Consider the following 10,000-nt stretch of genomic DNA (forward strand, 5'->3'; position numbering starts at 1 on the left):
TTTACAACTCTGTTAATAATAATAATAATAATAATAATAATAATAATAATAATATATAAATATATATAAATATATACATAAATATTTAAATATGCTGTAAATAGGTTGTCTCTGTATCCCTTTAGTGTGTATATGGCTTGATGGAACCGTGACATGTCGCTGGTGCCAGTTAATTTGTGTACAGAGGGGACTGTAATCCTTGTTGGCTTTCTCTATAGCCTCAGAGTGTGTGCGTGTGTGTGTGTGTGTGTACTGAGGGGACTGGGATCCCTGTTGGCCTCTTCTATAGCGCTCAATGTGTCTCTCTTTCAGCAGGCTCAGCTTGGGAGCAGGTTTCATTAGAGCACTCCCTCCACTGCAACCCCGACCTGCGCTCTCTCGTACACACATGCTATTAATTACTGAGACCTGTTTTTTTTTTTTTTTCTTTCAGTTTTTTTCTTTCTTTATGTGTAAAAGGTAATCAGAATTGGACGCTCCAGTCTGCTGTTCTCCAAAAAAAAAATGCAACATCAATCTTTCTCCTCGCTGCTCCAAAACTCTAGTCATTAAGTTTTTGCCTTGGGGAAAGTGGTTATGCACCACATAATTCCAATGTCGATCTTGTTCCTATGGCAACAGAATTCCAGTGTTGGCTGGGATGTCTGCCTGTAAACCACGTCTAACCCCCTCCCCCTATCCCCCAGTCAGAGTTTTATAACATTTGACAGACTTCTCCAGTAAACTTACTTCACTTGATGTAAACAGGCAAACATTCAAGATTTCATGGGTAACAGCTTTTGCACGCAGAGGTTTGCTTGATTGCCAAGCTGCATACGACTGTTGAAGATGTTTTGATACTTTTACTACTTTACCTAGGGTCAGGGTTAAGTTTAAGGTCAGGCTAACTAGGCAGACTACTTTAGCACAGGGCTTTTTTTAAAAAAAAAAAAAAATAATAATAATTTTTGATGTAGAATGGCAGAGCTTGACAGGTATGTACATGCTAGCATGGATACTGAAAACTGACCGTCCTTTAAAATACCCTTTTAGGGTCAACAGTGAACATCTAGCATCCGCACACACACATACACACACACACTTCGATCCTAGAACGATCCTATTAAATGTTTGTTAATGTTAGCTAATTAGTACAGTAGTCTTTAGAGGTATCAAAAGATAAAGATGAATTAGCATATATGAATTGGCATACATAATTTAGCGTCAGCTAAATTACTAAATGTAAATGTAAATATAAATAATGAAACCATCCAAGGCACAACTCACAATACAGCCAATTGTTCCTTGCAATCATGTAGCTGTCCGTTTAGTCAAACTTTAGTGTGCGTACTGACTGCACTCAGAAAAACTATTATTTGTACACAGTCCAGACCCAATAAATGGTAAACAAACACAAACCGAGCACAAACAACATAAACAGTTCCAGCCAATCAGCACATTTTCTCAGAGGCATGGGAGCAGGGGTTATAGTTTGATTGGTTGATGAGTTCATAGTATGTGTTCTAGTCAGAATCTGAGTCTGGTACTACTCCATTGGGATGTGATTATGGTGTATGTGTTTCAACGGATACAGGGATTTTCTTCTCCAGAACTGCCTTAGCAATGTTTTCTGGTTATTGTGCTGTCAATATCAAAATCTAAATGTCTACCGCAACAGCGTTTTTGGAATAATGAAACACTTTTTTATTTAAATGTCACTTACAAAGACATTGTGCCATACTGAAAGCTAATATGTTGTCACTAGCAACCTACATATGTCCTCTGTAAAACACAGTTGCATTTCTGAACAAAGCCGTTCAGGATTTCTGGTCCGAACCATGACTCCGAAAAGCTCTGGTTTGGGCACAGTTGCTCCACAACGGAACAAGTCCAGACCGAACTTCCCAACCTCAAATGTTGTAGACTGGGCTACGTTCGGCTAGCATCCAGGCTATATGTCAGCAGCCTTTCTTTAGAATAATGGACTGCGCCCTTAACATCAGATTTCACCATCACTTTAAATGTAGTTTGTTCATCTTATTAAGATCATAACTAATTTCCTTGTATTGCCAACACATAGCCAGTGTTTATGTGCATAGTCCTGTGACTAAGGCTATACCATTCCCACGTGCTCATAAAGTCAACATTATGGCCTCATCTTCATTACGGTGCCCACCATGACCTCACAACACAGTTGAGTCAGAGACTATTATGCATGTGTGAGTGTGTATGTGTGAGTGTGTTTTTGTGTGAGTGTGTATGTGTGAGTGGATACTGTATGTGTGAGTGTGTTTTTGTGTGAGTGTTTTTTATGGTAGCAGGCCTGACTTCACCTATACAACCACAGTCACACTTTCTCAGTGTCTATTTGAAATTCAACTGACATCTACACTTTCACTCTCAGTTCATCTCTCTCTCTCTCTATCTCTTCTCTTTCATCTCTCTATCTTTCTCTCCTTCATCTCTCTCTCTCTCTCTCTCTCTCTCTCTCTCTCTCTCTCTCTGGCTGGCAGCCCCCCCCCCTCTCTTTCTGTCATCCTTGTCTTTCAATGGGCCAGCTGGCATCCTGCTGCTTTTCTCGGTTCTTCACCTAATATGCACGTCGGTGTGTGTTAACGACCTGTAACGCATGCCTCTATCTGAACAAGTCCTGGGTGGTCTGAGGCTGAGGCAGGGATCGAGGCAGGAGAAGAGGGTGAAGAAGAAACTGGGGGAGAAAAAAAAAGAAAAGAAAGAGAGAAAAGGAGGAGAGAAAAAAACACACTAGCAATGCTGCCCCCATTTGTCTCCAATCTGGAATGTTTAGGCTTCGGTGCCTAAGACAACACCAAGGCAGTGAATAAGTACTCCTCTCTCTCTCTCTCTCTCTCCCTCTCTCCCTCCCCCATCCCTCTCTCCCAGAGGCGATGCACAGTTCCCCTGGCCCTGGCTCTGCATGCTGCTGGAGGAAGACAGGCAGCTCATCTGGTCACCATTAGGGACACGTCCTTCTCCTTTTCTCCTTTTCACATTCTTTTTCTTCCTCTCACTCTCTCATTTGCTCTCTATCTCCTTCATTTTTCCACAAGACACCCCTCCCCCCTCACCATACACACACACACCGTCTGTTCTGGGATTCATATTTTTCTGATGTCTTAAGTTGCCTAACCCGTCTCACAGCAAACACTGAGGATATTTTTAGTTCAATTGTAAATTGTGCCTTTCCTTTACGTAATCTAGGCCTCTCACAGAAGGCAAAATATCACAGTTATTTCCCTAATCATTTTTACCTCGACTGGCCTCCGGAAGGGGTCATTAATTGCTCATAGTGAGAGAGATGGGCATGCTGTTTACATTTGTTGCTTCTCTATAATTAATGCAGGGCTCCGTAGAGCTCAAAAGCCTTTGGTTCCTGTCGTTCTTCCGCGTCATTAAGCAGAGGGAAACAAACGTAAATGTCAGCATTGTCTGGCGGGAACACGCGCTCACCTGCCTCTTCATTCGTCTTCCGCCATGACCTTTAGCACGGAAAATAATCTCACCACAAATGCCACACAAAGATCTATGCATCGATCATTGTGTGTTTGGGACGCTCGTGAAGTTATATATGATGATGAAAGACGTCAGCGTTTCATCAGCTCGGCAGATTTTGCATTGTGCGTCGCTGGAAGAACATTCCTGTTTCGGGGCTCACTGGAGACACCATTTGTCAGCACGGCCCAGTCATGGTTTCCACTGCAGGCTTAGCTCCGATGGCAGCTGTCTATTTTCTGCCGCTTCCTCGCCGACTCTCTCGTAAAAAGGGGATGTGTAGTTGCTTGTGTGAGCGTGAGTCACCACTCGTGAGCGATACAGCCGATGCCGAGACTTGTGCGGTGGTGAAAGAGTGTTTTTATTTTAAAGGTGCCGCTTGACCCCCCCAGGCTAAGCTGTGCTATTGTGGTGCAGTCATAAAGCACTCTCTTTTTAGCCCTTCCCAAACATTACAGTGGTGTCATGCTAATGTGGTTATGGTATTTGGCAGACACGTTTGTCCACAGCGACTTACAGTATATGAAACCTACATAAGTTAAAAATAGTAGTTTCAAATAAAGTTGGAAAGCCTTCATTAACATAATAGTAATAGTTATATTGACATGTACCCTTCCTTCACCAAATCCAAATGATTCATTTAAACTCATTTATTGAATTTATATTGCAGTTGTTTAAAAGTGTCATATTCCAAGCAGTTTTGCTGAAAACTTAGCCTAGCTCTAAATGTCATACAGTGGGCCTGATATTTGATAGCCTGACTTTTGCCAGTTTTTTCGGGGGGGGTGGTATCTGCAAGACATTAATTTAAAAAAGTGCTTCGGAGCACAGGGAAGACTTTCAACTCTGCATGCCAAGTGCACATTCTGAAACTCCTGCTTGCCGAGTTGCAGGGCAAAACAATACATCATTGTTTGCTTGTGCCACTAGGCCTTGTTTGAGGTTGCAGGATTTAACAACCTTCTCATTTTCCATCCACACACAAACTTTTCAGGCGCTCTCTCTTTTCTTAAAGTAAATATTTGCTGTGCTAAGTCAAACAGGCCAGTGCTTGATATCGCTCGCTGCTAATGATAACCTTGCAGAGGTGAATGCATTGAACCGAAGCAGTCGGTAGTGGCAAGCCCCTGATAAGTGCTCTGGATTGGATCTGCTCTTTCAACAACAACAAGCTGATTATTCCATGAGGAGAATGGAACACAACAGCAAGAACAACAGCTTAAAATGGATTTAGGATTTGCCAACTCTGGCAGAATAGTTAGCATTCCCTAGCATGATCCGTGAGGTTTGAGTTATTTATGCTCCAGGGAGTGTTTTTACTTTCCCTCTTTCTCATCCCCCTCTGCTTCACTTACAAGTTTCCTGTGGGCACTCTGATAAGGTCTATTTCAAGAGGCTGTGGTGAGAATATCTTTCATGACCAACACCATTTTGGGCCTTTAGAATGTCTTTCGTGACCAACACCATTTTGGACCCCTGTGTCCAACAAGAGATACGGCCACCACGAGACAAAGGCTGGACCAGGGAGTCTGGGGTGTCCATCCTCTGGAGTCTGTGTTGGGGCTTGGAGCAGGTCACTTATATGGACAACCTGCTGAGTGCTGGAAGCTTGAGGTTACACTGATGACCTTCTGATTGTGTAGTCTATTTTTGGAGTCGGTGTGACCGTGACCTGAAGTGGTGACTCACAGTGCAGCGTTAAGGTTATGGAGAAACCAGAACGTAGCAGCACTCAAGCAGCCAACAGCCATGCACATGCCTACATGCAGAACTCTCAGAGAATCCAGAGCAGAGGCTGTGGGGGGAAAAATGAAAGGAAGAAAGAAAAAAACCCTCCTTGCAAAAGTCATAAATTTCACGAATAATTTAATCGCACTCTTAATATGGATCCAAGATTCTCGCTGCACATCTGGTAGACATATGTGATGCAGTTATAGCACTTTTTCTTTCTTCATTTTCATTTTTTTTTTCTTTGGATGGAAATCTCAGACCCAAGGACTTGCTTGGGGGAGTTGTTCCATTGTGTCATGTGCAACCGTGTGTACAGAGGTGAATTATAGTCTACAGTTTTGAAATGGTCCTTGATGTGTAAACTTGTTATCTTGATCTTACAAAGAGGGCATCAGTCCAGACTTCTTTTTGTTGTAGTTTCTTTCCGTCATTGCTAAAGATGTTTGGGGATTATGTCTTTATTTATTTTTCTCAGTGCTGAAGTGCCAACTTGGTTACACAAGACTGATTCCGATTTAACTTGTCAGAAACCCAGGGGAGAAACCCAGCTGTCATTAGAGAATGGTGATGAGCAGATGTCCCTGAGTGGTCAGCAGCCTTTCAGGTGACTACACAGGTGGTTCCACACGTAAGCCTTTTTTTTTTAAGAATATTTTTGGCCCTTTTGCCTTCATTCAGATTAAATAGTAAAGAGTGGCAGGAATAGAGAGATAGGTGTGGGATTTGGAAATGGGGACCTGGTCAGTCTGTTGCTCTCTTTCTCTTTAGGGATTTGGATATGACCATGGGCACCTGGTCAGGTCAGTCTGTTGCTCTCTCTTTAGGGATTTGGATATGACCATGGGGACCGGGTCAGTCTGTTGCTCTTTCTTTAGGGATTTGGATATGAGCATGGGTACCTGGTCAGTCTGTTGCTCTTTCTTTAGGGATTTGGATATGACCATGGGGACCTGGTCAGTCTGTTGCTCTCTCTTTAGGGATTTTAGGGATCTCTGTTGCTTTTTAATCCTCTTTCTATCCTCTGACTGGGGTGGGAGGGGACCGGTTGAGAGACCGGGTACAGACTGGGTGCAGACGGGCGAGGCTGGCATGGCATGGCATGCGGGCATGCGGGCAGGCAGGCAGGCTGGGTTTGGTGGTTTTCGGGGAATGAGGTTTAGCAGCAGTGCCCCTGTGTGCTGTGGTGTGTAGCGGTGTGCTGCGGTGTGGGAGGACAGGGCATGTGGGCAGTGAGGAACGTGAGGGCTATTTATACTTTCTGTACCTCCAGATCGCCAGATCCACGGGCATGGAAAGGGGGAGGGGGGGGGGGGGTGTGAGTGAGCTCTGAAAGCTGTATACTGTAAAAGACGTGTGTGTGTGTCTGTGTGTGTGCGTGTGCAGCTGGGCTCTGAAAGCTGTATACAGTAAAATACGTGTGTGTATGTGGGCAGCTGGGTAATGACTGTTAAAGCTGTATACTGTGTGTGTGTGTGTGGGCAGTGAGGTCTTATCTACCCTGAATCTCATTCTGCAGAAGAAAGCCAGACAGCAGACCCCAGTGCTGAGGGTAGGGCCCTGATAGCATTTGTTTGCTCTGATAAGACACACACACACACACACACACGCACACACACACACGCACACACACACACATTTGGTCTGCAGGACAGCACCTCCATGCTGAATTTGGCAAAGCCTTGAGGTTATGTGTGTGTGTGTTTGTGTGTGCGTGTGCATATATTTGTGTGTGTGTGTTTGTGCGTGTGCCTGTGTGTGTGTGTGTGTGCGTGTGTGTTTGTGTGTGCGTGTGCATATGTGCGTGTGTGTGTGTGTTTGTGTGTGCGTGTGTGTGTGTGCCTGTGTGTGTGTTTGTGTGTGTGCGTGTGTGTGTTTGTGTGTGTGTGTGTGTGTGTGTGTGTATGTGTTTGTGTGTGTGTGTGTGTGTGTGTATGTGTGTGTGTGTGTGTGTGTGTGTTTGTGTGTGTGTGTGTGTGTATGTGTGTGAGCGCGGAACTGAAATCCTCCGTAAGACACCACTCACTGGGCTCCTCTGCACTCCTGCTCTCACCCTGTCCCAACACAAATCTGACATTTGATTAGAAACTCTACTGAGGAGAGGTGACCACACTAGTGGACTCTGAAGGTGACCACGCTAGTGGACTCTGAAGGTGACCACACTAGTGGACTCTAAAGGTGACGAGACTAGTGGACTCTGAAGGTGACCACACTAGTGGACTCTGAAGGTGACCACACTAGTGGACTCTGAAGGTGACGAGACTAGTGGACTCTGAAGGTGACGAGACTAGTGGACTCTGAAGGTGACCACACTAGTGGACTCTGAAGGTGACCACACTAGTGGACTCTGAAGGTGACGAGACTAGTGGACTCTGAAGGTGACCACACTAGTGGACTCTGAAGGTGACCACACTAGTAGACTCTGAAGGTGACCACACTAGTGGACTCTGAAGTGTTTATGGCCATTAATAAATGGGGAAGAAGTTTAATTTTTACTTTCTCTCTTGATTTCTTGCCTTCTTTCTCACTGTCTACTTTTGTTTCCACAAACCAAACTGAAGTCCGTCAACCTTGAGCAAGAGCTCCCGAGAGCCCTGAGATTTCCAAGAGAGATTTGAGTTATTGGGAAACCTAAATATACCACGGAAAGCACGTTAAGGCTGTCCTACCCCACACAGTCCAGAGTTCAGATAATTAATTTTGGGGTTTTTGGCTCGAGCAGAGAGTTTCCCCTGGTGACCACGCAGGAGAGAGGCTCTGCTCCTCAACTTGCAGCACCCTGTGAGTCAACCACTTTTGCTTTGTTTTTCTTTTTTCTCACCTGGACCTAACCTAATTATCTCATCTTTTATTAATGGACTTTTTCTTCTTTTTTTATTGGGGGGTTCTTCAGATTACTGCACTGCAGAGCGGATAATTCATTTATACACACACACACACAAATGAATTTAATCAATCCCAGTATAATAATGACTGCCAGGCCAATTACAGTGCTCACAATTCTCTCATGAAAATATAGCACCCCCCCCCCCCCCCCTCACACACACAGACACACACGCACATACAGACACACACACACACACACAAACATATATTGACCTTCCACAGCATACATTACCATGGTAAAGCCGTTCTGTGTTCTGGCGTCCAAGTTTTTGCACGGAATGAAACCTATTTAGTTTCTCCACATACAGTGTGGTAAAAGAGGGCATTGAGGCGCTGTCCTTAAGAACCCCGACCTTACCGGCTTCGAGTCGACCCCAACAGGAAGTGGCTGTGTATAGTTCTGGCGTTAGTCCAACTCTGGTCTTTAATAGTGGGCAGACTTGTGTGATCTCTCTCTTTAATGGCCTTCGGTAGTATGCGGTAGTGAAATTGATCTAGCTTAACAACTATGGCACGGATATCACTTAAAATCTCATATCTTGGTTTGGATTGATTGGGATCCTCACATAACTACAAACCAGGATGTTTGGGGATTGATTGTGACGTCCGTCTCAAGCCAAAGCAGTCTGTTGATGTGTAGTTGACGACAATCAGATATCAATGTTTCCACCATTGGGTTTAGTTTTATGGTGTTTCCCATCCGTTCCTCCCTCCTCCTCCCTAGATGTTTTAGGGTCAATGGGAACCTCATGATGAGTGGCCTCAAACTCTGGGCTTAGTCATGGTTGGCCAGCGCTGTGTGCGCCACATCTCACTGTAGCTTCAGATGAGTTTTTAAGGGCAGTTAGGCCGAGCCGTACCGATGCGCGGAGCCTGACACTGATGGATTGCCCTCTGAGATCCTGGCGGCTGGTTGGTAAATTCTTCTTTGCCGGTGCCCCAGTGACTCAGCTGTGTGGAATGTTTCTTTCCCTTATATTTCCCTCGCTCTCTCGCTCTCTCGCTTTCATCTGTTCACCTGACAGCCTGAAGCCAGATGGGCCTTGGCATTTTTCATGGAAGCACGTAGCTTGTGCCTGTGTGTGTCGGTGTGTCTGAGTGTGTGTGTGTGTGTGTGTGTGGAAGCACACAGCTTGTGTCTCTGTGTGTGCGTCTGTGTGTGAGTGTGTGTGTGTGTGTGTGTAGAGTGGGGTTGCAGGTGCACCTTTATAATAGACTGCAGTCCAAACTTTTTTTAAAGTCAACCTGTTCTGATCAGAGATGAATGTTGGACAGCTTTTGGGCACACACATAGTTCTCTGAAATGGTTTTGGGCAAAGGCGAAGTTCTGGGAGATCATTTTACTTTTGGGCATGCACGATGTTCTCTGAGATAGTTTTGGGCATGGTCATATTTTACTTTTGGGCATACACGATGTTCTCTGAGATAGTTGTGGGCATGGTCATTGTTTACTGATATCATTTTACTTTTGGGCATAGCCATTGTTTTCCAAATTCTGTCCCAAAGCTGCAGCACTTCACCATTTTTGCTCATATACAGACTCACTCACATAAGATTAATGGTTTTCATTTCTCTTTAATATCCGAGGCACAATTTTTAACCTTTCAGCAGGGGAGTTTTGAACGTTCTAACAGAAGATTCTGTTGTGCAACAATGTAAGGTTCTAAAATTCCATGTTGAATTAGGAGCCGTATAGACAGGGCTCTGGTTAAAGACAATGAAATCAGATTTCATTTAGAGCGTTCAATTCCCAACATTCCCGTCACACCGGTGTGATGGCAGCGGCTGAAAGCATATTTTTAAAGAGCACTCGTTCTATTTGAAAAGAGATTGCCTATTAAATGTAATCAGATGATTCCACTTCTTTTGGTCCATCTATGTGAGCTGATTAAATGAG

General features: G+C 44.4%; 1 protein-coding gene across 4 annotated transcripts in view; it reads left to right on the top strand.

Annotated features, from left to right (window-relative positions):
- Window positions 1-10,000, top strand: part of il11ra (interleukin 11 receptor, alpha) — a 43,922-nt gene that overhangs the window by 12,674 nt on the left and 21,248 nt on the right. Inside the window, exon 1 of one of the 4 annotated variants that reach the window (XM_042059152.1) lies at window positions 4,292-5,848. The exons of the other annotated variants lie outside the window; for them this stretch is intronic. The gene's annotated coding sequence lies outside the window, so the exon portion shown is untranslated. Of the gene's footprint in view, window positions 1-4,291; window positions 5,849-10,000 lie in introns of those variants that run through there. 4 annotated transcript variants of the gene reach the window in all.

This window comes from Alosa sapidissima, chromosome 13 (assembly GCF_018492685.1).
Source record: "Alosa sapidissima isolate fAloSap1 chromosome 13, fAloSap1.pri, whole genome shotgun sequence".
NCBI lineage: Eukaryota > Metazoa > Chordata > Actinopteri > Clupeiformes > Clupeidae > Alosa > Alosa sapidissima.